The sequence below is a fragment of the Taeniopygia guttata genome, chromosome 13 (assembly GCF_048771995.1).
Source record: "Taeniopygia guttata chromosome 13, bTaeGut7.mat, whole genome shotgun sequence".
Classification (NCBI taxonomy): domain Eukaryota; kingdom Metazoa; phylum Chordata; class Aves; order Passeriformes; family Estrildidae; genus Taeniopygia; species Taeniopygia guttata.
Genome location: NC_133038.1, coordinates 6,202,682 through 6,230,329, shown reverse-complemented (window position 1 = coordinate 6,230,329; position 27,648 = coordinate 6,202,682). Strand labels below are relative to the sequence as shown.

At 42.5% G+C, this 27,648-nt stretch overlaps 1 protein-coding gene across 8 annotated transcripts in view; it reads right to left on the bottom strand.

Moving 5' to 3' along the window:
• The window catches only part of SGCD (sarcoglycan delta), a 308,895-nt gene that overhangs the window by 154,175 nt on the left and 127,072 nt on the right, over positions 1 to 27,648 (bottom strand). The gene's annotated exons all lie outside the window — the stretch shown is intronic.

Below are 27,648 nucleotides of genomic sequence, written 5' to 3'. Positions count from 1 at the left end.
CCCATGGGAAATGTGTTGATAAAAGCTGCCTGGGCTCTCACAGCTGCCAGCACCACCCACAATCTCTGGGTGACACCCTGCAATGCCCTGACCCTGCTCTGACACAGACCCGAGTGTTCCTCACACACAGCAGCTTTTATGTGCAACGTATAATTGGGCTCAAGTTTTGGCACACACTTTAAGCTAATTATCCGTCCTGCACTACACACTGAGGAAGTCCTACTGTGGAACTTGAAAACCCAAGTAACATCCCATTGCCAGCATGGCATTGGTACATTTTATAATTCAACCTGGACAGCACTTCTACAGGAGCAAATATAAAAGTATCTCCTGCCAGGAGAGCACTGGCAGGTCTTTTATAAATACTACAGAAGTTTCCCAAGCAGGTGGCCCATCAAACTCAAATAATTGATCCACATCAGTTAGACCTGGAAATTCAATAGTACAGCTCATCATTACAGCAGTCAACATAAGAGGAAAGTCCTTGTGGTTTCCCCTCCAGCCAGCACTTGAAAGGAAACTGAAAAGCTCTGCTCTCTTTTCAGCTTCACAGATGCCTCCTTTGAGGTTTTCAGGGGAACAGCAAACACTAACAAGCCCTGTGAGAAGCCCCTTCTCTAAGACTTACCTGCTTTTCTGAAACATAACTTCAGTACAATATTCACTTTTTCCTTATTGGAAACAGTTCAGTGTGGACAGAAGTAAATAAATACACCTGGCAGGTTCAAGCAGTGCTGTTAAATGCCCCGTTTCCTTATGGAATGCAGTGGACAACCTTCCCTCCATCCAACTCTCTGCACATCCTGGCCTCACTGCTGCGACAGTGGCAGGTACTGAAGGGCATTGATTCATCTCCACAGGTGGATTGAGCAGCTGAGGATCACTGCTGCCTCAAACCCACCTGCCAGAGGGACAAACACCCCAGCAGGGACATCTCAGTGGATGGGGGCACCACTGCTCACAGCCTGACTCCCAGCTACAGTGGTTCTCCCTGGGCACACACAGATGTGATTTTGGATCTCCTCTTCCATCACTGCACTTCCCTGCCTCAATCACAGCCTGATTATCTTGGTTTGCTTAAGCATCCAAGCCCTAAATTTCCAGCAGTTTGGCTCCCTGTGAAGTAGTAAAGTCACTTCTCAACTATACATTAGGACTTCGAAAAGATAAAAGTGACGTCTGAACCACTGCAAGCACAGGAGAAAGTTCTATCAGCCTCAATCACTTAATGAATTATTTACTGAATTTGTACAGGAAAGTTTTAGGAAATGCAGGTATTAAGGCAGTAGCCCACAGCCTGTACTTTGCCTGTAAGAGCTTTCAGTGCTACTAGCAGTCAGGGGAATCAAGAAGTTTCCACCAAAACAGTAAAGGAAAGCAAAGCCTGATCCTAAATATGGTGTTTGTTCCTTCAGTATCACATGCCCATGCCCCAGGAAAGGTTGCAGATCACTCCATCAAGGAGATATCACTATAAGCTATCATCTACCAAACGTATTTCTAGTCTTATGATAAACATTTCTGTTCTTAGGGCGTTTTATACTCATTTGGAAACCACATCAGCTGCTATACACATAACACTTCCACAGACGCCTGCACAAGTTGTTTCACAGCACTGCAAACAGAAACAAGCTGGGTAGGCTTGCCAGGCAGGAGAGGAGGGCTGCAGATGCTCCTCCCTGCCAAGCTCAGTGCCACCAAAGACCCACCACAGCACAGCCTGAGATTCCTGGCTGAAAAACATCTTCTCCCCACGTGCTGAGGTTAGCCCAGGGACTGCAGCACCAACTGCAGCAAGACCTGGGGCACCCACAGGGATCCCCTGCTGCTCACAGCCAGATCCCAGCTCACAGGCATGGAAATGCTGCCCCTCCAGAGAACAAAGAGGGAGAGAATTCTCTCTTCCCATCTCCTCATTCTCACCGCCCTGAAGGCCTCAAGCTGCAGCCCCACAACGCTGCAGTGGGTGAGGAGCTGTGTCACAGCCCTGGGACAAACCCCTGGAGTGATGGCTTCATTGCAGACTGTGGCCAGCACATTTTTCTCCCTCTCAGGATTTTTCATAGAGGTGCACAGAGAGAAATGAAAGAGAAAACAATTTCTATTTCTGTTCCTTGTTTTTCCCACGTGGAATGTGTTTGGAGAATTGTTTACCTGGGGTGATTGCTTGGCTGGATTCTGGTGAGGATTGTTTGAGCCTGGTGGCCAATCCAACCCACCTGGGGCTGGACTAGAGAGAGAGGGTCACAAATTGTGTTAGAGTCAGAGAAAGTAGTATGTAGTTTTAGTATCCTCCTTTTATATGGTATATTAATGTATTTTAACATAGTTATAATAAAGAAATCATTCAGCCTTCTGAATTGAGTCAGACATTGTCATTTCTTCCCATTGGGTTCACCTGCATTTACAATAGCAGCCCACCTGCAATGCCAGTGCCCCCTGCACGTGCTGGGACCTCTCCCAGCTGAGGAGGATGCTGCAGACAGCCTGGGTGCTGGAGCACTGCTAGAAACAAGTTTGGGAGCTTTGCTTGTTGGACTTTGGGGGTTTTTCTCCCCCCACCTACTAATGTTAGGCAGTTTGGACAGTGAGATCAGACCTAACATCCCACTGGTGCCTTGAGTGATCCCAGGGCAGCTCTTGACAGAGCTCACGTGGCTTAAATCATCTTCTCTGCTCCCTCTGCTACCTAGAGGGGAACCTTGGCTGCCTGTGCTCCCACCTAAACCCTCCAGTCAATCTCATCAATGTCAAAGAAAGCCAGGGAAGGTCAAAGAACATTAGATGAAATGACATCAAGCCTTTATTTTCCAGCTTCCACCTCCATAAAATAGGTATAATCATACTTACTTACTTTCAAAGAGAATTGTAAGGCTTAATTAGATAATTAACATGAAAGTGCCTTTAAAAAGCCTATGTATACACAAAGCTCTACTGTATTATTAGTGTAGGCAGGCATGGGGAGCTCTTAGAGATTTTCTAACAGGTTATTTGTTATTCTGGGAGAAGTCTTTAGCTGCATACAGCAGTAGTATAATTATTATCATCAGATCCACTTCCTAAAGATATTTATGAAACACTGTGGGAAAAAAAAAAGCACCCAGTTAAGCAGCACTGAGCTGAGGTTCTGTTTTGTTGCACATGCTGATTAGGAACGCTGTTAAAGTGTTGTTTTGCCATAGTGGAAATGCTGGTGCCAGGAAATGTAGTTATATGCTTGTTACTTGAATCATCATTATTTGGATATAATTGCTAGGTATCGGTGATTTCAACTCCTTTTTGTTTTTATCTGTGTTTCTTTGCAATGGGATTTTTTTTTTTTCCTGGAGGCTGCTGGATCATTACAAGAATGTGCAAAAGTGCAAAAACAGAAACCAGACTTGCACTGTTGCACAGCTGATTTTGACCACACACTCAGGAATTTCTCTCTCCTGTGCACTGCATAAATATGGTATATATATTTAAAATCACTGAATTATGACCATGAAAGTGGGGACTTCCACCAGGCAGTTACTATGCTATTCTATATAAATATACATATATACAAGTACATAAAAAATATACAAATTACAAGTACTCCACCTCAATTGTAGTATTAAGGATGGGAATGAGCAGACCAAATTTACTCTCTTATGTCATATAAATACTTCCGTAGTCCATAAAATTTTCATTAAGACCCATGTGAGGAGGATTTCACCCTACAACCCTATTTCTTTGGTTCTTTTTCAACCAAATATCACGGTAAACTATACTGTGACCAGGTTCACATGACTATCATACATTTACCCTCAACAAATTTCTCTTGACTGATTCCTATACCAAGTAAAATCAGATACAGTCTTATTGCAGATATGCCTGCACAGGTCAGGGCTGGGCCCTAAAATATTGCATCAGATTTATTTCTTCAGAAGTTTCAGGACAGCCCAACCATTGGACCCAGCACAGCTGCTCTTCAGTACCTAAAAATCAGGCAAACCCAAGATTGCTTATCCATTAAAAAAAACCCCAAAAAAACTCCAAACAAACAAACAAACAAACAAAAAAAGTAAAAAAAAAAACAAAACAAAAAAAACCAACAAACCAACAAAACAAAACTCTTTAAAGAGAAATTTGTACTGCCCATTCTGTTATAGCTTAAGGAATGAAGATGTCAATTCAACGATCAAGTTACAGAGGCTTCAATCCTTACTTTGTATCAGCAAGAACAAGAATTAGCTGAACAAATTCTTTTCAGAGTGATAGAATAATAAAATTGTCAGGAATTGGATTCACCACCTTACAGCTTCTAATAGTCCAAATCATTATTTGTTATTTTGAAGAAATCAATATAGCAACATATTCCCCAAAGAGAAAATATCTATAAATTTCATTTGCAATAACAAATTTAATTTTAAAATCTGTTAATTTTGATCATTCTCCATGATTCTGGTACAAAACTGGGCAGAAAATGTGTTTCCACCCAACTCTAATTGAGCAGAAAACCCTCCATAAAAGAACAGGAAAGGAATCTAAACAACATCAAATATTTATATCATGGGAGCACATCAAGAGATCTTTTTTGCAGCTTGTACTGTATATATTTTACATGTAAATTAAGCTGAGTGGTTCCTCTTCATAGTTTCAAGCTGCTGCTAATGCTTCATAGATTTTCCAGGCAGACAAATATTGGTGAAAAGAGTTTTATAACCTTCATACTGAAGATTTATGATTAGATGTGAACTGGAAGCCTAATGCACTGACATGTGGCCTTGGCTCAGTCTCATTATAATGTAATCTGTATCCCTGGTATAATTGCTGTTGTTTGATTGTAAATCATCCCTCCTTCCACGCAGCTCTGCCACTTTTGATGTTGGTGAAACACACGGGATCTGCTGGCATTCACATGGCTTACACCAGAATTAGTATCAGCTTGCATTAAAAGTGTTGCAGCTTTGGAAAGTGCTCAAAACCCTCTGGTTTTTGCTCTCTTTCCCAATGCAAACTGGCACTGCTTCTTCCTGCCCTGGCTCCATTTGCAAAAATTATCTGTCTGCTATTTGAAAATGCTTTCAGCTGCTTCAGTTCAGCCCTTGCACTGCTCCTGCTCGAGCAGCACAGCCACACCAGCACGGCAAGAAGTGCAGAACCTCCAGCAGCTGGCAAGCCCCACAAGTCAGCAATTCACTGAGATTCCCAAACAGCATTACACTAAATTAATGCTTGTGATGGAGATGTGCCAATGCAATTAGAACACGGTGCTTACACTGTGACATTTTCTATTAGCCAGAAACGGCCGCCAGGTACTGCGCTGCTACCAGGGGCCATTAATGCACTGGATGGCCACTTACCCAAAACAACAGACTTCAGCAGGAGCAGATGGCAAAGCCCTGCCCTTCTCCTACCTGCCTTCAGCCTCCATCTCTGCTTGGCCACAAAAGCAACCGTGCTTCTTTAAAACGCAGCGACCACTGTAATTAGCTTAGCCATCATCCCAGCGGATGATTTTCAAGCTCATGAACTATTGAGAAGTTTAAATGGTTTTCAAAGGGAGTTAACACAATTTTAGAGGGCAGGTCTGTGGTGCTCTAAACAGGATTGCTGGCTCAGAAAGTCTTTGCAAAGTACAGACTGTCAGAAATGAGGAGCATATGGCCTGGGATGGATCACTCCATCGATCCTGCTTGCTGCTGGTGTGTCAGCATCCTCTTCCAGTGACAGATAAAAGCAGAAATGCTCTGTGCTTTATCCAGACTGGCACCATGGTTCTGATGTCTCTAGGAATAATCCCTCCATGAACAGAGCAGGTTAGTGGGTGTTCCACAGAGCCAAACAGCAGCCAGGATGGGGGACAGTGCCACAAAGCCAGCCCAGCACATCCAGAACAGTGTCTGAGAAGACAGAGCTGCCTGTGAGATGTTTGGCACCATCCTAATGGGAGAAGAGAGACAAGACCCTTTAACCTGGGCCCATAAAGCCACATCTGCTTTGAGGTGTTTGCTTAAAGCTCACTGATGTGCCTGCTTAAGCACCTTACTGAATTCACATGGATTTATCAAAGCAACTCAATAATTTATGAAAGTAAAGCCTAAAAGTGAGAGCTTTTCTTGTTTAACCCAAAGGTGCAATTTTTGGCTAGCAGCTGTGGAAGGCTGATCCTCTGTTACAGCTCAGCCACCAGGAAAGTAAAAAGGCACATTCTCATTGCATTATACCCAATAGGTGCATACAATTTCTTTCCTTACTGTTTCAAACAAGTAATGACCTCCACCTGTGTTTGCTACTGGTAAGTTTGGGAAAAGATATAAATGTGGAGAAGATTGTCTTTTTTTTTTTTTTTTTTTTTTTAAGAGCTAGCTATGCTGTATTTAGCTGGGATTTGTTTCCCTCTTGAGGATTCTTGGTCCAGTTGCATTCCCTCCCAGTTTTCTCTGCAGAAATCTCTCAAACACAGGCTGGTCTTGCTGGGTTTCCTCGGGAAGGTGCTGCATTGGGATGGATCGTGCCATCAATGCAGTACAACCTCAAAGAATTTTTGCAGCCCATGTGGATTGTACTCTCTGTTCTCTACAGGATATCTTCAGAGGAAATAATATTCAGCAAGGATTTTTGGCAAGTTGATGACAGAATTCTGAGCTGGGGAGAGAGGAGCCTCAAAAAGACCCCAGAATTAGAACTGGGCTTTTTTGAGTCATGGCTGGAATTCTGAGATGCTGTTAAAGGTGATGGCAGCCGCAGGGCATATTTCAACAACTCTCTTCCTCCTCAAACTGTCTTAAATTCCAGCTAACTCTGGGCATCCAGCCCAGATTTCCTGAAAATACTCCGTGACAAAACCCAGGAAGGGTGACCTGACCTGTTCCTATGGCTCAATTCATGCTCTTGATGCTGTTTTGCCACCACCTTCACTCTGGGATATCAAGTCCAGAATAATAACAAGATAGGGCTACACCAACTTGCAGTCACTGAAAATCAAACCCATGGTTTTCTTACCCTATTGGAACTCAAACCATTAAAGAAGCAAATCACCTATAACCACAATAGCTCCATTATGACTATACAAATTAATTTTAACTGGAATATATATTTACTGTGGAGAACATGTGTATATACACACTCAGAAAGCTATTATGTATGGAAATATATTTGAAAATATTTGCACTACGATTATTTCTTCAGCGCCAGTATTTATCTCTTGAAAATGAATAATACATTTGAGAGATACTTTTCATTTTCAAAGCAGGAATATTATGCTTTGCTTCTGACAAAGAGTAAGCAGCAGGGATTGCACCTGATCTGTCCCCAGAGAGTAAATGGCTGCTCTGATGTTAAATCCTGCAGATGGGAAGAGCAAAAAAAACACCCAATTCCACATCACCTGCAGCGATGGCTTTCCTAAAACTTCCCAGTTAACCAGGACATGCAACCTGCTCCATGTCATCCTACAGCACCACGAGTTCCTGTCCTTGGTTACAGTCTCTAAGGCTGCCACAATACACTGGAAGGTGACCCTAGACAGCTTTATTCTGCACTCTGCTCCTCCCATAGCAATTATTTGTCCTGATCATCTGGAGCACATGGAAGATCCAGCAACAAGAGGCAGTGGGATGCCAGCAGCAGCACAGTGAAGAGAGAAGGGAAGCAAAAGAAAGTATTTTTCCATGTGAGTTGGAGGTTCTGGGGCCACTGCATGCTCAGAAATGCCAGGAGCAGATGGCAATGACAGACTTTTTTCTTGGTTTTCCTTTTTTTTTCTTGCTTCCCTGAAGAGCAGCTTCACAGAGCTCCATGTTTACCCCAGACCTCAACTTTTCCCCGGAGAACTCCCCCTTCATCCTGCCAGAGCTACAGCTTTTTGACTTTGCTGTTGTTGCATGGGGGATGTCAGTGAGAGCAGTCTGGAGAATATTCCTGTGGCTTTTCCCCCTCCAATTTGTTCAAAACCTTTCAAAAGAATAAAATCCCCGTCAGCTTTGCAGCCTGAGAACCAACATCACTCCTTTCAGCATAATGTCCTTCCTTGTGGGCTTGGTTGAGTGGAAAAAAGAGAGGAAAATCCCATATGAGAATCGACCTAAATTCCAATCAGCTCACATTTGGTGGGAAAAACCAGGAAAAATAGGAGTTTTCAAATGTTTAACTATGGTTTTTATCTTCCCTTTCCAAAATCTCTGTGTTTGCTTTATGTTTTAAGCCTCTGTGCAAAGAACAGCCTGAGGGAAGGACCAAAGGTTGGTATTCCAGGAAAATACTTCACCCCCTTCCTTCTAGAACCACCCTTCAGCTGAGTTTCCACCACTGCGTCCATCACCCTGAGCACATTCAATGCCTAAAACATTTGAAACCAGGACTGTCACAGCCCAGGAAATGTACAGGATTTAATGTCTACAGAAGCACTCTCTCCAGAGCACTTAACATATTGACAAACTGTGTGAAAAGGGAATGCTTTTTTCCAAGTTTCCAGTTATTTTGATCCCTCTGAGGAAAGCATCTCTATTACAATATCCCACACAGACAGGGCCCCGTGCTTCAACAGCCCCAGATGCTGCAGTCACCTCAGTGTATTTTACATCAAAATAATCACACCAATTAATCTAAACTGAGTAAGGAAATAAAAACTTTAGGCAGGGAAGTCTGTTAAACACAGCAGAATATTTTCCAGGGAAGAGCTTATACACAGCAAAGGACTTCACTTCCAAGCTCTTGGTTTAATAATTTGAAAATGAAAAAAGAGCAATCATGCAAGCAAGTGGCACTCTCCTTAATTAAGGAAGTCAATTCAGAATCAATAAAAGGCCAATTAATTTGTGGGTGTCACTGGCTCTGAATTATGGTGATAGCCCCAAAGAGGGGACCCAGAGACCTCCAACACTTCTCCCAGGGTCTGAAGGTTTTCACACCCTGCTCTGTTATTTTATGACAGACACAGATTTAAAAATACACTGATAGATGCCAGGAAACACTGAAGGAGGAGGGAAACGAAAAAAAGCCTCTGTCTTTTGCAAAATTATTGTGGTGGAATCTGTCATTGTTTTGGATCCCTCTAGAGACACATTGAAGGGAAAAAGGGGATTCAGTGGAGGGGCTCATGTGGAGCTCTCCTGGGGTCTGAGGACCCCCAGACATCCCCCAGCAGGAGCTGGTGCTGCTTTGAGCCTTCTCTTCCTCAGGGTTTTCCAACACGTCCCTGTGGCAGGAGAGGACCCAATTCAGCACAGTCCCCAGTCCCTTCCTTTCCATTCTCTGGGTAGAACAGGCAGGGCAGGTTTTGGAAGGGGAAAAAGCAGAGCAGTGCACAGCATCAATCCCTTGTCTGGCTCCCTCCCACACCTGGCACATGGGGATTTATTGGTGACACACACAGGTGGCACAAAAAGGAATCACTTGGCTTGTTCAGGGCTGCAGTTTAGCAGCTTATGAGACATCTCAGTGCTGTGGAAGGGAAATGCAATGAAATACAACAGCAGAGAAGGGTGGCTTGTGTGGAGTGACTCCCTCCACAAAAGACAATCCCTCTGACTCCACTTGCACTTCATTACTTATGGATATTTTATCATGCTACCAGAGCATGATAAAATATCACACTCTGAGCCCTTGTAGATGTATTATGTTAAAGAATATGTAAAAAGCCAGATCCAGGGTAAGCAGAGGTACCACTAAGCTGCAATCCAGGGGTGGCTTAAGAAGCTTATCTGCATTGTTCTGTACCACTCTCCACTGACAACTTTAACAGTCACTCTAAGAAACATCTTATTTCTTTTACTGTGTCCCAAGCATCTCTGGCTAATACCACATCCAGCAGAGACCTCATTACAGGTGTTTTTTTCCCAGCCCATACCCCGTGAAGCTCAGTTTTGACTGACATAGCCCCAAATCTGAGAACTCAGACTCGATCTGTCTCTCTGTTTCCATTCTTTTCCTGGTACAGGGTTACAGCTGGTGTTTTGGTGCCTCCCTTTGCCTCTCCTTTATTACCAATCCCCTGCCATCAATTCTAAGTTAGACATTTCACCTTCTCTGGCAGGAGCTCTCCAGTGTGAGATGACTAACAGACATTAAATTGTTAGTCTTATGTTCCCTTTAAAATGTGCTCAGAGCAAATGCTAATAGCAGCAGATCTCAAAAGACTCCTACCAGCATTTGTCTTGATCTTTCATTACCCATCTGTCAAAACCCTGGTGACAGTTACAAGTTTAAATCAAAGTTCAGAGGCACCTGTTAGTTTCAAAAAACTTTTGCCTCCAAGGCCTACATTTTAAGAAGCTGGGTGTGCTTGCCAAGTGCCAGCATTTGAAATGTTGGCAGGAAATGAAGTACGTGGGCATTGTACGTGGTGAGAAAAGCGAGGCAATTTTCCATTTAATAAACACATGGGGACAGATAAATCACAGCCCCTGGGCAGAGCATCCAGTAAATTTATTTTGTACCTCCTCAGAGGGGCTCATGTAGCTTCGACAGGACAAGCCAGGCAGGGTAAAGTGACAAAGAATAGAGGAAAAGAGGCACCAGTGAAGCACTGGAGTTACCAGAGGTGAGGAGGCTGCTGTTTTGAGAGGCTGGAGATCATTAACCTGGGCTAATCTGATCAGAGAGGGGGCTACAGGGGCACATCTCTGCTCCTGGAGCTGGGACACTGGTTGTGGTTGGGTGTGAGGGAGGATCATGGAGAGACAACCCGAGAAGGCTCTCAATCCTCCTCAGAATCCCCGCTGGAGTCCCAGCTCTTTGCACCTGACCTACAGTTTTAGCCTTTGGTATCTAAATTCAGCTTTCCAAACTGTTTAGAACAGAAATCAGGCTGAAAAGGAAACTCAGAACCAAGTAAGAAAGCCCTCCCCAAAGGAGTGGCAAGACTTTGGTGGAAAAATGATCTTTGTTCAAACAACTGGCAGCTGTTAATCACAAAATCATCAGCCACAGCCTGACACTCTTTATTTTGCCAACTGCTTGTTGTGCCTGCTGCAGACTCTCACACATTTCCAACAGTTGGAGCACATTTGCCACTTTTTTGAATGGTTTATTTTAATTTGAATGTCTCACATCTATTGAAAAAACACTTGGAAACACACTACTGCCTACATCTTCCTGCCCATTTCTGGATACTGATGAATGCCAGCGCATGCCACAGTGTGTCCTTCAGAAAGGACAGAGTTGGACTGCTCCTTTACCACATATCCTAAAAGTTTACTGGATTATGCACAATTTACTTTCTCTTATAAGGATAATTTTGACATAAAAACATTAGCTTTGGATTTCTATTTCCACTTTCCCTTTTTTTCAGGAAACTCCTACCTATACCAAACAAAATAATTCATGGTCATCACATCCCAGCTTTGTACTGAAATGGGTAGAGAAAATAGTTTGCAGCAAAGCCAAACACTGCATTCCTGTGCAGAAATCATTTTTGCAGCTCCATTATTTGCCATCAACAAGCAATGCTATGGTTCAAGGGTTGATTTTGATACCCTGAATAGAAATTCTGTTTCCCCTTGGAGGAGACTCAGCTCAGTGCGTGCCTCGTTACTAATCCTGTGGTTTTATCCACAGCACCTGGAGGTCACATCAGAGCTGCAGCTGCCAACCTCAGTGACCTGTGCATGTCCATGTCCTCATCAACCCTTCCTCAGCTTAACCTTCACCTTGTCTGCACAATCTGTCTGTTTTTAAAAAACAACCTGGAATTTTGTTCTGAGCAATGAGAAGCTCCCCAAAGAAAAACCCCAACATGCACCAGTGCCTGTGAGCAACGGGTCCTGCAGGAATCTGACTCACTTCTTGTGCCACTCTCTGAACTTAGACCTAATAAATCAAAACCAGGCTATAAGCCAAGCAATGCATCTTTTTCAGAGGGTGGCAGAATACAAATGCAATAATTTGTTCTGATTATGGTGTTTGATTACTGCATGTGAGACAAGGCTCAAACAGAATGTAACTTTTAATTACACCATTCTGTGGCAGTTCACTGAGAAGCCAGAAGCTCTTTCAGGGCCGTGCAAATGTTTGCCTCACTCCTGATAAAGCCTGAAATATGTCTTGGTGCCTTCCATAGCCTCTGGGCATAGTCTGTATTCATTCTTGCAGATCTCACTGTTGATTTGCTATATTTTACTACTGCTACCCTGGCAACCCTAGGAAACATAAAAAGCTGATTTCTCTGCCTCTCATTTATATAAAAAAATGTATTTAGATACTTCTAAATAAAACACACCTGCTGACTAATGCAAACTCATGCAAGAGATTAATATGGATGTCATTATGCAAATTGTGGTCGACCAAGAGTAGCAAATAAATGCACCCAGAAACTCTGCACTTTCTCTGCAGACATTACACTGAGCACTGCACAGGCCTCTGTAGGAAATCCTTGACATAAATATGGTGGCCTAAGGCAGTGGGAATAAGGCAGGATTTGAACTGAAGATGCTATGGCTATTTGAATATGTTATATGTGTGTAATTGAGGGCAGAAATAGCCCCAGTTGATTTTTTATGTTTTTTTTTTACTTAAGTATCTCAAAGATTAATTGATTCAATCACACAAACCCTTCAAGCCCACCCAGCAGGCAACAATATCCATTTGTGAACTTCAGGATAAACTTAGGACAGGCAAGAGCTCAGGGTTTGAGCTGCTGGCTTCAGCTGTCAGCAGGACATCCAGGGTCTGCCAAGGAAAAGGGAATGGGAAGAGAGAAACCTATGAATCAACAGCTCTGGATGGAAATTAAAACCTCCATGCCATGAGCTGCTCTAGCAGCAAGCCCTTCCTGAAGCATGGGGTGGAAGTTGCTCAAAACTCAGTATTTTCTACCCAGTTCCCAGAGGAATACATTCAACCCATTATTTGTAGCCACCTCCTAGTTATGATGATGTGGAAACTAAGCGTACATAGGCTGGAGAGGGTGGCATGGACTGTCCCAGCCAGCCAACCTGGTCTCCTGCCTGTAGTTCACCAGGCACTAGAGACAAGTTGCCAAAACAGAGGGATTCATACGAAAGAAGCAGGTTTTAGACAGTCACTCCTTTGTGGTAATTAGAATGAGCCAGTTGATTAGGCTCATGGTTAAATGAGCCAGCCTGCCTTTGAGGCTTGCTGGGGCAGCTCTTCTCCCAGAGTAGTCAAAGTTCTCACTTTATTTAGCACTGATTTGTTAGGACCATACTATGTTATCATCATGTCCAGCATCTGCTTTGATCATTTCTTGCTTTCTCATCCTCAGAATGGCCAATTTTCCAGACTTGGAAATCTGCAACACTTATGTAAAAGAAGAAAAAAGCAAGATGTGACTCTGTGTCTGTGTGTGTGAACCTTCCCCTGTGACACTGAGAGGTTTTATGCAATCACTCCCAGGTAGGTTTCTAGGTACAAACTACATCTGTTCCCACTGAACCTCCTCACCAGATTACAGAGGTTTGAAGCAGGTGTTGCCCTCACCTCTCCAACCTTCTGACTGCCAGAATCCCTGAATAAACCACCCTCCACAGCTCATACCAAGTCCTGAGTGTGTCTGTGTGTTTTTGTGGGGCTCTTGCCATGCTGTCTATCAGAGCTGCCAGGGAATGCATTGCTTTGGGCTGGTATTGCATTGCACAGCAGGGTCAGGAGAAGCCACAGTGCCTTGAATAGATGATCTACACCCCATGTCAGCAGTTGCAGGACATTTATTTTAATGTGTGATTCCCTCTTATGTCTTTAAGGGATTCTTGGGCCATTTCACATATCTTTAATTTCAAATCTTGCCAAAGATTTAAATGCAAACATTTTCTTCTCAGAGCCCATGAATGCCAATGTGAATCAAGCACCTCTAATGAGATCATAAATTAGGCATTTATGTCTCTTCCTGCTAGACAAATGGCACGACCTTGAAGTATAATGGAATGTTCAGTCTACACCTGTTCCCTAGGAAAAGTCCCCCACCCCACTCTCCAGCACCCAGGGAAGAAAGCTACACCCTGTTTCCACCATAATTGCCCTGCTGAGACCCAGGTGAGCCTCTCCTGGATGGAGATGGGCCCCCTGTATCTCAAAAATGTCTGTCAAGGTGCTACAGAAGGAAATCAGAACTATACAGAGCTCCCAAAATCCTTGGGAAAGCTTCATTGCTGAGCTTTCCCCCAGAAATCCTCCCTGTAATCACTTCACAACCACATTTGTCCATGGAAGCTGGGCTTAAGAAGCAGCTCAGGCTCCATCAAACTTTTCTGCTTGGAAAAAGGTCACCCTCCTGCTCTCGGTCATACAAAATGGGCCATGGTCCCTCCCCAGTCCCAGCTTTTCTCTCAGGGAAAGGAATGCCCCTGAGGCAGTGTTGGCCATGTTTTCAGCTTTATATTTCTTCTCTGAGTTCTCAGAAACATCTTTTTACAGCCTGGCCAAGGAATAGCCCCAGGGGGAGTCACATCTGGACCAGCACATAAAGTTAAGTCAGCTCCTCTGAAGTACAGAACAAGCAAACAGCCCCTTGACATACAGTTGAAGGCTGTGGGTGCAGATTTTGGATGGAAGTCAAAATTCAAAGCAAAGTTTAATGGCTGTTACTTTCAGAAACAAGCCTGTATTGTTATTATTTTTAGTACATTTCTCAGACTTGTCATTATATACTTCTGATTTACAGTTTTAATGCCAGGCAACTGTGTTACCTTTATCCTTCCCTGCAGGATTACGTGAGAATATTCTTTAGAGAGAATATCACACTGGGCTAAGGTTAAAAAACAAGACATGCAGCAAGCCCCAAGGTGCCTTCCCATATCTCTGAAATATAAATGATTCCCTGGCATAAAAGATTCTGAAATACATAGCCATAAAGTCAAAGCTCTGCTAAGCAAATAACAAATATAAGAGGAAGCTCTGCTTCCAAAGGCTCTGAATCACAGCGACAGCTACAGTATGTGCCAAGCTAAAATATTTCCAAAAAAGCCAAAAGCTGTCAGCAGAAGGTAGCAAAACACTAGCCAGTTCTTAGACTTTGATTATAATTCACACAGAAATACACACTGGGGGGATGGACCTACAGCTTCGAAAAAGTGCAGTCTGTGTTTCTTGGAGACTTTTATGTCCAGGTGTTAAAGACTGAGGGTCTTGCATCCTGCTGCAATGACACTCAGTAACTAACAGGTAACAGCTACATAGCAGCAGGTACCAGAATATCAGATGATTTGGGAATTTCTTCCTGCCTCCTGAGAGCCAATACCACTGCTGGGTACAATCAGTCAAAACACACACGCTCGCTTTGCCTTAAAAAATTCTCTCCATTAACAACTGCAGAATAAAGTCAACATACATTGAAGAAATTGGCCACTGTCTATGTCATGAAATGTGCATGAGCACACCTCTGGTTTAGGACTCAAAATGAGACCACAAGCCTCATTTTTCTTTGACAAAAAACATTTTTCTTTTGCCAAAAATTCAAGAAAATCTTGCATTTAAAAGCCCAGCTGGGAAAATCATCTCCTGAAGATTTAACAAAGCTTCTCCCACTGGCATGCAGCACACCTAAACAGAACAGTTTCTGGTGTTCATGATGAGCCTTCCAAATACAACTCCAGCCATAGGCCAAACACAGTAATCTGGATTTCTCAGTGCAGATGAGAATTCCTCCATCCACAAAGAAGACCCACAGTGGGCAGTCACCAGAGCAGGGGAAGAGGATAAATTCACTGCTCCAGAGAAGAACGTTTCCCTGGCTGCTTTAAGGGAAAATTAAGGAGCAGAGAAAATTACTCCAGGAGAAAAGAGTATAAAAACCCCAAGAATTTAACACAAAACCTTCAAGACCAGGGGAACAAGGTTTGAGTCCTTTGCAGACAAGGTCGGGCAGAATTTTGGCCATCTCAGCTGCATCTCGAGCCAAAGCTGCAGGAGGGAGCAGTCCCTCAGCCAGGTTTGGTGCCCCTGCATGACCAGTTTGCAGACAGGGATTTTCCACAATTTCTAAGGGCATGAAAGCCAGTGGGGATGAAACACAGCAGAAGTGGGAATGTTGGGGTTTTCACTTCCATCCAGAAAGATGAAAGTCTGAGCTGTCCCAGTCACAAGAAGGGATGTGCAGAGGAATTCAGCACTTGGGTATGCAGAGGGCTGGGAGGGGAAATCTGCTGAAGAACAGCAATATTGATCCAGTGGGCCACAGTCCAGGCAGGAATCACTGCCACAGAGAAGTGTAAACACTTCCACACCTTCTCTAAGCCCTACTCTCTGTTAGTTTAACCTGTGTCACTGCAATTGTCTTTTTTTTTCCTGGATCTTTTTTTCCTTTTTTTTCCCCCAGGCATATAAGCCTTTTGGAATGTGAAATACTTGCCAGAAGACATACAGGATTAATGTCAGAGGTCTGACATACAGCACGAAAGACAATGAGCTAGACTTCTCCCAAAATCTGAAACACAGCCTGCAAGGTATGTCCAACAGTAATTCTTCTTATTCCAAATTCCAGGAGTTACTGAATTTTTTATCACAGTGAGTTTTTATTTTTTAATAACTGAGGATACAGAGAGTTATGCATTGAGCAACTCAAGCTAAAGGTGTACAGCTGTGTCTGCTGAAGGCATATATATGAGATTATGCAGATCATTAGCCAGCTAACTTCAAGCACTGTAACATGCTACACACTGAAATACCCTGTAATCTGCTCTACAAAAGAAGTCACAGACAGTAGTGATCAACCTGATTTGCCTGACAGAACCCTACAAAATTTCTAAAGAAAGTGCAGACCAAGGGATTGTATTCAGCAATCCTGACTGGTTTTCCCTACAGAAAACAGAAGCCTTGTTTTCCCTATTTACCTTCTGTAATTCCCTACAAGGGAGCAGAAGCTGCTGCAGGTTCATGAGGAGCACAAGGCTGAAAGGCACTTCCACCACCCCAGCACAAAACCCTGGCATGCTGGCTGTGCAAACCCCACAGGTAATCGTCCATCAAACGCAGGATAAAAATCTGGCAAGTTTCATATTAAAAGTGCCAGAATGAAATAAGCAATATCCTGAATGCGCATGCAAGTATTTCAGTGCAAAGCAAGTACAAAAATGAAAAAGAAAGCGCCCCTGTTTGCAAGACTAATCCTTAAAATCATGTGCAGCCTCAAAAGATTGAGTAAGAACACACAGGCACCAGCATCATTTGTCACCAGCAGGTCTAGTAGCTCATGGTTATATTGCATAAAAAATTAATGTTACATACAACTCTAAATTCAAGTTTGCTTTCCTATCTCCTATTTATTTATGACAAAGACAGCTTTGGGAAGTGGAGGTGAAAATATCCTTTGTAAGCAAGATCCCAGTTCAGCACAGTGCTAGAGCACTGAGGCACTTGAAATTTGCCTGGTATTGTTCAGGCACCCAAACTACCAAGTAAAAACCACCAAAATTTTCAGAATGCAAGAGCAGCTTTCTCTAAACAAGCAATCCTTCTGTAGATGGATCTTTTCAATTCAATTTCCAAGCAAAGCAATGTTTTGTGATTTAGTCCCACTAAACCTTAACAAAACAGCACGAGGAACGAATCTTAAACTCAACTGTTGATACGGTCTATCAATATTAAAATAATCTGGCATGGCCTGGCTTGCTAATAAGCCAGCATTTCAGAAATGTTGCAAAACAAAACTGTCTTAAGTGTGTGATTTGTGGATGATACAAAACATAAAAACTACAAAGCAAAAAATACTGTCATTGGCACAGCAAGATTAAAAAAACAATTACAAGGCTGAGTACATTAAATTAAACTTGGTGCAGTCATTCCTGACAGAAGTCCTACTGTTGGTAATTGCGCATATTTGGACTTCTAATTGTTAAAAATATCATACTACAAGTGTTTGATGCATTCCAGATTCTGCTGCTGAAAAGCCATACAAAATTCCCAATAGAAATCTCAGGCTTTGTTTTAGCATGAGCTTCTGTACTTGATTCATTGCTGTTTGCCTTTTTACTGTTTATTGCCTTGGGATCAAGGATCCATTTTGTAGTGGAAACGAATTCCAAATCATTGTTTGTGTGCTCCTTTCCCATGAGAGACACGAGACTCGTGCCAGAATGATTGAATCCCAGTCTTCACCCCAGATTCCTGATCCTCTGGGGATTCCAAAGCCACAAGGTCAGATCTTGATGGTTTAATAGGACTGCTATTGTCTAACCACCATGGCTTTATCTTCCAGTCCCCAAAACCCAAACTGAACAAACCTGCCCAGCACAGGCAAGCAGACAGATCCCAGGTGAATGCTTAGAGATACTACAAAAAATGACACCTCAAAATGGATGTTAAAGTCCTCCAAATCAACTGTCATGAAACTCCAAAACAAAGCCATGCACCACCATTTAATTAAACAAACAGCCAGACACTTAATTTTACAAAGCAGGACAGAATCTAGAAAGTCCTGCTTGTGTACTTCAAGCTCAAGCTGATTTACCTGAAGCAAGAGAGGACAGATCAAGCAGGCTGGGGCAAATGGCTGTCTTATTATTTAGTTAGTAAATATATTCTTGCTTTTTTATACACAACTCACTGGTATTTACACATTCTTGTCTTACAGTTAGGTCTCCAGATGTTTTAATAGATTTACCAAGAGTTACATGGCCCCTGTCACATTCATGAGGTGATACTTGTGAGACACAAACCCATTTGTGCTGCTGTTTCCTAGGGTGAACTTCCTGTCTAAACCACACCTATGCCCTGCACAGCAAGCCCTGTTTTCCCTTGGGGAAAATACATTTTAGTAACAGAGTTTTCTACTATAGCGCCAGCACAGTTTCTGCTTGACACCTGCCATTTCCAAAATCTGTGAAGAACATAAGCACCCAATTTCTAGGCAGTGAAAAGTGGCATTCTAGGGCTTTAGAAAAGTGGTTTCCTAATCTGTACATCTGAATTCCTGTCAAGGACCCTTTATGCTCCCTTTAAACACAGGATTTTTCTTCTGAGCTTCTCAGAATCAGTAGAGACAGATGTTGGCAGAGGTTTGGGGAGCAACAAGTCTGCAGGACATTGGTGTCATCACTGACCACAACTCAGCCCAAAACCTTTTAAGCAGATAAATTAAAGCACATGTGAACTTTTCTTGAACTCAAGGAAATTATCTGTGTGCCAAGACTTGGGTTTTTGTGTCCCGCTGAACCAGAAAACTGCCTGGTCCTTTCACAGCTGTAGTTTGGAGTGAAGAAACGTGTCATCAATATATGCCTATACATATAATTTCCTGGTACACCAGAAAAAAAAGTTACTATTCTTGTTCAGTATCTTCAAAAAAACAATTTTGCCAGACTCCAGTGCAAATCAGTTATTCAGGCATGTGAGTGGCAGCTGGTGGGATCTCCTGTAACAACCCTCCTGCTCCTCTCAAAAACACTGTGGAAATTTTTAATCACTGCTCCTGAAAAAGCAAACTCCTTAGTGAGCCTTAAAGGAGCTGCATGTTTATGAAACGTCAGAAAGAAAGTCATCCAGAAAAACTTATCACGTCTCCTGTCTATTTAGGCACATCATGTTTTTGGTGACTGCTGATGCCAGATGTGTGCTGGTGTCACATTGCTTCTGTGGCTTAACTTGCATTAAAACCTTCACAAGGCCAACAAAGCTCCTGCCGCAGCTGCAGGGCCCACAGGGGCTGGTCTGCTTATCCCTCCCTGCTGGGCCAAAGTCTGAATGCAGCAGGCAGGACACGCCACCAAAACCTCGAGACATGGATCCCCATCCTTAGAGTCAGGCCGGAACGAGGTGACCACAACTGCCCTGCCTCACAAAAACATTCCCGTGGTGGGAATGCCAGAAACAATGATTAATTAGGCCTGGCAGGTTGTTGGCCATCACACCTCGGGTGCCTCCTGCCTCTCCAGAGGCTGAAGCAGCAGGGCCGCCACCCCAGGGCTCAGCAGTGGCTCTCTGCTGGCCTCATTAGCCAAGAGGAACAGCCAAGCAGCGTCCCAGATTTCCAGGCACCAACTCTGACATTTATAAAGGACTATCAGCCGTGACAAGATCAAAACCTCAGCATTCCTTCAAATCTCACAATAACTCTCACACACCCTCAGCACAAGGCTGGGGAAAGAACCCAAAAAACACCAACAACCCACAACTGAAAATGATAAAGCTCTTATGAGATGAAACTGGAGGAATTATGGGATTTCTCCCCCACCTCCACCTCACTCCAGGCTTCAATTAATTTCTGCAGCGTACTTTGCTCTCAGAGAACACTAATCACATTACCTCCTGGTCAGGCCTCATTTGCAATCACTGCAGTCCTTCCCATCAGCTCCTCTTGCCAGCAACTTACTCAGTTGCTTGTGGCTCTCGTTGGACTCTCAGCCATCTACTCCTATGATTATATTTAAATGCCAATGCTATACAAGCCCACTCTGCATGTTACAGCATCATCCTCCAGCCAAGCTTCACCAGAAATTGTCTCAGGGCTTGCAGTCTAAATTATTTGTTCTGAATTGTATAAAGGGTCTGTTTTGTATTATGAATTTTGCCATAAAAACTATTGATCAAAACTAGGGTTTTCACGTGCTTACACTTAAGAACTGCTAAAAGAGGGAGTCTCTCTTGGTCACAGCAAATCTTATTAACAGTACCAGTATAGAAAGACACATCAGAAGTTTTTTATTTGTATATGTAAAATTTTCAAGCTGTTCTTCATTATTATCCATAAGAGACAGAATGACCTCTGGGTCTCCCTTCCCTGTAACCACACATTCCCTGCTATATGAGTATTAAATATTGCTTTTGCAGCCTAAGATGTTATTTTATACTAAACCCTGCTCTTATAAAATCTGTGTAACTTTATGCCTGAGTAACATGCTGTAGCTTATCTACTGGCAATATTTTAGAAAAAATCCCAAAGAGCTGAATACTTGCGACAGGCTGTTTCCTCTGTCTTGTTGTAATAGCTCTATTGATAGTTTCCCTCTAGAGTAAGCTTCAGAGTCCCTGAAGTGCACATGAATCAAAGCAAAATGATGAGTGTACACATGGACAAAAGGATTGATGAATTTTCTGGGTTAAAAGGCATACAGCCTTGTTACTTACTTATCTAAAGACTTTGTTTTTATTTTCCTTTGGTTGATTCATGGCCCTTTCCTTTTTTTTTTACTTGCTTATTCTGCACATAAACCAGCTATTAAATCCAAGCTGTTCAGAAAATATACAATTGAGAACATTTGAACTATAAACAATACTTGCAGATTTACTCTATGAAAACCATAAATGAAAAGCAAAGAGTGACTCTTCAAGACAATAGAAACACAGACAAAATAAGCAGGAAACAGCTTAAGGAAGAAACAATAAACCACACATCACCATTCCAGACCTGCTTAATAGCATTCCAGGGCTTCATAAAAAGAAACGAGCATCAACTATAAGAGCAGATTTTTAATTAGCAAACTGATGTGTTCTATAGAAGAGACAGTCACGTTATACTATGTTCAGAGTCTCAGGTGTGTTCATATGACTTACAAAAATGAAATCTTTCATTCAGCCTCAGTTGGGCAACTGTATGCAGCATGAAATGCAAGTTTGTGTTTACATAGCTGAATTGTGATTAATGTGCACCGTATGGAAGCAGGGGAAGCAGAGGCCAGCCCCAGTGAACAGTCGTGTCTGCACAGGAACTCAGAATGCAAAGTGGAGCTTGTAGGGGATGGCAAAAAAAGGTTTAAACCAGAATATCCACCAATGGGTTGGCAACTTCTAAAATAGCAACACTGGCAATTAGAATAAATACAAAATCAAACATTAACCAGGCAAAACAATTCTGCAAGCAGCGCTTATGAACACGGTAGATAATGGGGACAGGTACTTAGGGCACGGGGATTATTTGTGGGTTTTCATTACTAGAAAGAGCACAAGCGATATTTCATGGAGCAAATTGCATAACCAAACTGAAAGATTAAGCTTGTAAATTAATTGGAACCAAGAATGCAAAGGAATGGATAATTAATGCCTTGTTCAGGCAGCTCCTGGCGTGACACAGAGCCAGTGGGCAGATCCTCAGGAGGTGTCAGTAACCCAGCACAGCTCTGGAACAATCCCCAGGGCTGAAAATACTCTCCCTACTGCCCAAAGGCAGCTCCCATCCTCCTGTGTGCCTGGCCACAGGGTTGGTGCAGCTAACAAAGTGGAATAAAGGTATTCCCTGAGAGCAGCAAGGGAATTTAAGCAATACTACCCAGATTCTTAGTAGTCCTTGTAGCTTTGCTCCATTTTTGCCTATTTGGCCCTGACACTGGAGCAGATAGAAATTTCTGGATTCCTGCTAAGTCTCACTAATCTGAAATAAATTATGTATAAATAGGATTGAAACAGCAGAGCCACAGACCACAGAACCTTTTCCTCTGGTCCTCCGGTGTGTATCACAGAGAGGAGACCAACTCCAGTCTAACAGCTCAAAAAGATTATTCTCTTTTATTTAGAGCTGTTGGACAGTAAAGAGTAAATCAACACCCAAGCCTCTGGAAAGCAAGCAGGGAACAGGCATCCCCCATGGTTCACCTCTCACTTGCTGAACCCCCTTCTGCTCAGGCCCCCAGCTGCTCTCAGGTGCTGCTGCCAAACAGATTTACCCGATGTGGTGCTCACAGGACTGTACAGCAGTGAGAGCAAAACAGGCTCTTCGTTTCAGGGATGTTTGTATGCTAAGGAGGGTGTAAAGGCATAAATCAGGCCAACAGACCTGAAAAAGTCTGCTCTGTATTCCTTCAATTCTCCTCGCCTCATTTTCTTCCCTTGCATATTTTTACCTCCTTTACCCTGCTCTTTTTGGAGCTCATCTAATTGTCACTTGAGATGACAAATATCCTCTGCCTCAATGCCCCTTCCTCAATAACGGATGTTTCCTTTCTGTATCACTCTGCTAGTATAATTAATTTTCTTCATTAAATGATGTCTGCATTTATCACTTTTTAACTTTTATTTTGCAGTTTTCTACCTCTTTTTTCCTTGGCAAATGTGCTTAAAAACCACTGCTTGTGCTCTTTTTTTTAAATAAATCAAGGCTTAACATCATAAATCCTCCCTTTAAAAAGCCCCAACTTCTTGTACTGTTGTTGGCTCCTACTTTAGGCTGCTGGTTTTGCTGTTTCCCATAAAATATAAACATCCATTCAGCCAGTCTTGGAAGAAAAATGAAGAATCTGTATTAATAAAAAGGTTTGAGGCCAAAAAGATCTATTCTGATCATTAGTTTGACAGCCCATTCAACACAAAACAAACATTTGTCCCTGAGATTTCTGGCACAAGCAAATTCCATTTAAGAGCCACTTGGCTGCTTTTAGGTATGGATTTTCAGTCTGCTGATCTGAAGCTGCCCATGTTAGAACTGAAAGTAACCAGCAAATTCTACATTCTTCACTGTCTTTTGATCTGTTTGTTCTTTTTTGTTTTCACTGCACCACTGTACCACTTCAGTCAATGAAGAAAAACACCCAATTCTCATCAACGACTGTGATTTAGTCTTCTACTTTTGTTGTCAAAACTGTAACCAAACATTTCATCCACCAATTGATTGTAAAAGAGGCCAAAGACAATAAGCTGCCTCCTACAGCAAAAATCAGTGAAGGTGATGTCTTCTTAACTGAATTAGGAAAAAGAATATTCTAGGATTAAACAACATCTGCCAAAGGTTTTGCCCTGCTACCTCCTATGACCTCTCTCAGCACTTGAACCCTCTTATAAATAGAACTTTCTTCTGCAGCAAGAAAACATTTACCTAGGACATGAAAATAATTGGCTTTTTAAACTATCCCTCTTCCTTTCCCTTCCTCTTCCAATTTTCAGCCATCAATACAGCAATGTCAGAAAAGGAGCAGAAAGCAAACATATTCCAGGGGCATTATATTTGGTGTGGGGGAAGCAAAATGCCATTTGCATTGATGGTGCTTGGGATTTCTTGGGAGTCTCCCATATAAAAGACGGTTGGGGTCACCACTACTTAACCTGCAAATTCAAATTAAACAGAATACATTCAATCTGTTCGATCTACAGACCTTGAAACATCTGACATCATCCATGCCAAAAGGGTGGATTCTAATTAAATTAACAGAGTGATTGTTTTAAATCTGAGGAATTAGCCATCCATACTCTGGGGAAAAGGAGACAGAGCATTTTCTCTGCAGAGAGCCAACCCTTCAGGTTCATCCCTTTGTGTGTCGCAGCACCCAGATCAGAGTCCCTTGGAACTCCTCAAATCCAGGGACTGGGACCATGGACAGCTCCCTCAGCCTCTCACCACACCCCAGACTGGGACAGAATTCCTGTGGCAGTGGCAAAGATTAAAACTCACCATGCAACCTATCTCCCTCCACATCTATGATGAAAATATCTCGATTTGGACAAGTTATTTAAACATCAATGGAGACAAAGAAGCCCTTCTAGGAGATGAGTCATCTATCCATAGGGATTTATACCTTGAAATAGAAGTATTGTGCCTAAAGGAAGGATACATTTCCACCCCTTGATTACCCTTGAAGGGAATCTCTTTGAGTAGGTCAAACACTGAGATCCATAATTTAATGAGATACCTAAATTATTAAAATGAATCTAAGTCCATGTCCAAGCTACTCACATATATTCAAAACAAACAGCTAAATTGCCCCAGAAACATGAAATAATAATTGGTTTAGTTATTCAGCTCACTTGGCTCACAGCTTTACTCTATTTCCTGGGGGAAAAAAATAACAGTAAAATATGATTCAATACATACTCCTACAGCCTCAGCATGTGCTGGGCCTCTGTGCTAACAGGGTAGGTCACAGTACACCCAAAATGTCACAGCAAATGATCCCATGAGGGAATTACATGGGTCACAGAAGAAGAAAGCCAAGAAAGGAATTTTATACCTGTCACTCCCTGTATAAAAACTTTAGACAGAGCAGACAGTGTGCTACACAGCCAGAAAAGAGAAGGAAATGAAAGGGAAAGGAGGGAAGAGGAAGCAAAGGGAGAGTGTTAGTTTTCTATGAAATACAAGATGATTAAATACTGTCAGGCTTTAATCCCTGCTGACAAGCAGAGCTGCATGAGAGATATGGGCTGATTAATTATATGGAAAAAAGGCTGTGACACAGGCATATGAGGCAGAAAGACCAAAAAGGATGGATTTGTAATTTATTTATTTATTTATTGCTAAATAAAAGGCATTAGCTAATGAAAGGAGAGTTGCCTGTCTGGATCTAAAACTTTCAGCCCTACTTCTAAATTCTAATGCAGACTCCCAGGAAGTACGGGGCGGGGGGGGGGGGGGGGGAGAGGGGGGAAAGAGGTCTCACAGTTGAATTTTCTTTTTAAAAAAGTATTGCAAGCAGGCCGTGTATAAACCTCTGTGGTTTGTGCACTGGGATTTATTGCCAGTGGCAGCACGGGACAGCTCTGGAAAAGCTGGATCAATGGCCAGTGGCCAAAGGGACTGATGCAGGACAGCCTCAGAGCCTGGAGGTGGAAGAGAGGAGCAAGTGAAGGCTTTGAGAAGCCAACATGTCGAGAGAAATGTGGTTCAGCAAGTATTGCCAGGGAACAAACTCTGATTGTCTTCTGCCTCCTTCAGGTAACTGTTCAGTGTTAGGGGCTTTTACACACTGTTTGCTGTAGTTAGGAAATTTGATCACAGCACTGTTTATTTTCATTTTTTCCTTTTTTTTTTTTTGTGTGTTTAACCACCTCTCCTCTAAAGAATATAATAATTTTGTCCTAAAAAGAAAAAAAAAATCAGAAATCTGTTGCTTTGTTTGCAATCCTAAGCCACATGCTCTGAAGAATTGTCCCTGGGGGCTTTTCTCACCTCTATTTGAGGCACCACTTTGTCTGAGACCTGGTTCTCATTTCACCCAGACAAACCCTGATGAAACTCAATCTCTTGTTCCAACATCCACAATTGATCTGGTGTTTGGAAAGCAGATTCTGTTGGTTTAGCACTTACTGAATAAACGGGGATTTAATTTTGGGCTTCCTGGAAATTAGGTCACCATAGGTCTGGGGATGGGCACTGCTGAGGTGAGTTTTTGACTTTTGACTTTGGAAAGATATGAGCAAACAGCTGAAACAGAAAGGGGAAAAAAAGCAAAATGAAAAGGAGAGCACAGTTTTCTTCAATTATACAATATGTCATATATTTGTTCAACATTCCTACTAGATATTTTAGCAAGAATCATAGCTCATTTGAAGTATGTTATAGCTGGAAAAAATGTAGGAGGCATTACAATAGTTTGGGGAGAAAGAGAACTGACTGAGACAGTATCTGCTACTGGCCCAACCTGGATGCTCCAAGAAACTTTCAAGCAATTTTGCCTGCTGAGAGAGGCACTGAAATCAGGCATCTTATCAGGAAAGGAACACATCCTAAACCAAGAAGCTCAACAACCTCTGTGTTACAGAAAGCAATAAAACCCAAACCCTATATGGTTTTAAAATCTGAGGAGGAAAAAGCAGATGTGCACATTCTTACTCACAGATTTCAAATGGGAATTTGTCCTTTCTGCAGACCCAGTATGGAGGTCCCAAGGATTTGAATGCAACCAAAACTCTCTCTCCTCCTGTGACAGAATCTCAGAATTCCTCCCCTACATTTCAGTGGCTCTCTAGCAGTGATTGTAAATGGTGTCCTGCTCTACTGAGTATTTTGGTTTGGTTTTTTAAACAAGAGCTTTGCTTCAACATAATTTAGCCAGCAGAGATGACCAGGGCTCCAAGATGTAAAGAGTTCAAAACAAATTGAAAATTTAAAATTTCCTGAATCACAATTTCATCTTTCCTCAGTAAACCACTTAAAACTTTTCAGATACCAATTCCAACACCAAGAAATAAGAGAAGATAAAGCAAAGAAAAAAAGATACAATAGAGGGAAGAGCAGGGAAAACAGAGACAATCTATTACAGCCCGTAATTTCATCCCATAAAATTTCAGTCAGCATGCCCCACCAATTCAATTACTGTACACAGCTTTACCCTTCAGCAGAACCAGAATTACAGAGAAACCCATTTTTAAAGGTTAGTGAGAGAGTTTTTCATTGACAGTGACCTGCTTCAATAGGGGCACGCAATGTAAGGCAGGAATTGCATTTGCCTCACTCCTCCAACACAGATATTTAAACTTGTTTTGGGCTGCCAGTGAAAGACGTCTGATGATCTTAATCTACTCCCCAGAGAGAGCAAAGCCAAGGAACAAACTCACTTCATTACCAGGTTCTGTGCAAGATACTGAATTACAAAAGCACATTTTCCTGTACAGGGGAGCTGACTCCTCTGGCATATTTAGGAGCATGTAAAAATTTAGGATTCTTGGCCACAGGGCTGGCAGATCAAAAAGGGTGAATTTTAAAGCTCCCAGCACTTGGAACATCACTCAAGGGGTTTCACAAGCTGTTTTTCCCAACACTCCACTGTTATTTTAACAAATTGTGTTTTCTTCAAGGCAGGTATACTGAGGTATGCTGAACAACCCCAGTGCTGGATCCAAATCCATCACTAAACCGTATCCCCAGGTGCCACATCTACACAGCTTTTAGATACCTCCAAGGATGGTGACTCAACCACATCCCTGGGCAGCCCATTCCAGTGCTTGACAACTCTTATGGTGAAGGAATTTTTCCTAAATCCTGACCTGAATCTGCCTTGGTACAAATTGAGGCCATTTCCTCTCATCCCATCACTTGGTATTTAGGACAGACTGATCCCCCCAGTCTCCCCCAGCCTCCTTCCAGGCAGC